This window comes from Cephus cinctus, unplaced genomic scaffold (genome assembly GCF_000341935.2).
Source record: "Cephus cinctus unplaced genomic scaffold, Ccin1 Ccin1_contig_4052517, whole genome shotgun sequence".
Lineage (NCBI taxonomy): Eukaryota > Metazoa > Arthropoda > Insecta > Hymenoptera > Cephidae > Cephus > Cephus cinctus.
Window position 1 is genome coordinate 13167 of NW_014332751.1, and position 2284 is coordinate 15450.

Below are 2284 nucleotides of genomic sequence, written 5' to 3' on the forward strand. Positions count from 1 at the left end.
ACCGAATCCAGTGCAGATAATATACAGTAAAAAAAAAAGGTCAGATCACAGTTGTTTTTATATAAAATTGATAAGCTCCGTACGGAGTGATTAATTAATAGTAACTTTATAATTAAAACACGTGAGGCACGAAGTAAACGTTGGCTTATTACCACTGGACGAAAGCAGTTGGCCAGTATCATTTTTCATAGACTAATCTCGAGGCTTAAGGCAGGAGCACGCAATTATGTCTTTTATTTTCAAACTTATCTTGATTCATAATAACAATGATACAGCGTAACCATAGCTGCCTTTAAAAAATACATCCTTTCGCGTCGTATATATGTATGTTATCCTATTTCCGTGCAAATAAAAATTTAATCTTTTCTAAATGTCGTAAGTCAAGTGTACATACTAATGGAAGGTCACTGAAGTATTTTTCAAATGAAAAATATTTTATTGCTAATTGAAAACGAAATTCAACTATACCCAGCTATGTATAAGGTGGCTTTAAAGTTCGAGTGAAACTGATTTAGATTTCGTCAAACCATTTTAAGGTAAGTACTCGGGTGGCGACATCTAGCGGCGGCTATTCGAACTAGATAAAAATGGCCGACCTGTCAGCTGCCGAGCAATTGACAAAAGCGACGGGAGCGGGTCAGTGACGTTTCTCGAATTAGGCAAGCTGTAAGTAAAAACGGCAAGATCGTATCGCGGTGGCTCTTTTATGGCCATAGGCATTGTCGGTAAGAAAATTATTGCGTCTGAATTCGATTGGTGCATTGACTCATACCGGATTACAGTTCAATCATGATTCCCCTTTCGTTATTAATGGCGCTGCTCCTTATCTTTCTCTCTTGATCAGGTATCGGTTGCTCTCCAGTCACTTTGATCGTAGGTAAAGAAAAGAAAAAAAGGAAAATACGAAAAAAGTATGCTTGGATTCCTGGGAGTGAACGTGGATGGTGGTAGGGATGAATGCTGGGACATCTGGATGGACAACGTCGTATTTCAAATTCGATGCGGAAAACTGTACGAAATTCGATGTGCTTCGCTACGCTGTAAAATAGGTGTATGGCGATCTGCGCTGGGAAATATATTAAATATAAGATTTATCTTATGGCCATACAGACTGTGCGAGGTAAGCGGACGATTTTATTTGAAATTTCAAGGGTTTTATTTATAAATTAGAGCTTCTTTTTGGTCGATATATTTACGTCTGTAGGAATTTTTGGGGTAATTTCCTGATCTGTGTTCTTTTTACTATTTCAGGTGTAATATAAATTTTGTTCTATTACCAATGAAAATCTGGCAATGTCCCATGACCAATTTTACCGCTGCGGTTTTTTCACAGTATAATAAATCAACGTTAATGCTCTTTTCGGTCTTATGCACATGGTCAAATAGGGGATATTGATTCGCGCCGAGGTCAGACTGTTTTATTAGCGGGAAGCTTCGTAAATTTCGATAGAAAGTTCCCACGAGTTTTTTTACCTTTTTTCTTGTTTTCTCTTTTCTAATTCTTTTTTTTTTCGTTTCGATAGTAGGATAGACGGTGGCGCATCTCAGTGTCACCTGGCGTCCTATCAAATAACAGCATATAGGTACCATTTGCGCCGGACAGTAAGTAATGGAAAAAATGTTGACAGTCTGGTTGATGAATTTTGAAAAAGTGTCGATACTAGAGGATATCGGAAAGAAGTCAAAAAAAAAACTTTCTGAAAGGATGCCCTGACCAATGACTATTATTTCGCTTGACGAACAGAAAAAAATATCTAGACAAAAAATATTTATCCTTTACAAGATAAATCAATTAATATCTATTAGTACCGAATTAGCTGAAATGTCATTTGCGTTCGGGGAATTTCTGTAATTCCCAAAGTCAAGAAATTCTCGAAATTCTAGTGAAAATGGTTAATCGAGAATGTCAGGGAAAAATGTTTTTGTTATTGGTTTCAAAAAAAAAAAAACTTTCAAAATATTCAAATAACTTATGCTGACAACCATGTAATTTTGAAATTCCCACCATTAAGTTACCTGTCGACACGCTAACTGTCTTACGGCATTTGGTTGACTGATGATTTATAACATTCAAATATTCCCGCCAACTCCTGACTAGTCTTCTTTAACGTCCAAGTAAACAAATAGCTCAAAATTAATCGTCGATCTTACGTGACGAGTAGATTTTTCTCCCAATGAAGTTCAGCAAGTTGGTTCCAAGAAATTTCCAAAATATTCGGCTCCCAAATCTCTACCGATTTCGATTCCCTTGATCGTCGACGTATTTTATTTATTTTTTTTTTTT

The 2284-nt window shown here is 36.3% G+C and overlaps 1 long non-coding RNA gene across 1 annotated transcript; it reads left to right on the forward strand.

Moving 5' to 3' along the window:
* Positions 1–601: 601 nt before the first annotated feature.
* On the forward strand, positions 602–2278 carry LOC107264260. Its single transcript, XR_001536899.2, has 3 exons — positions 602–725; positions 845–1120; positions 1252–2278. It is a non-coding gene; the product is annotated as an uncharacterized LOC107264260 (long non-coding RNA).
* The last annotated feature ends 6 nt before the right edge of the window (positions 2279–2284 follow it).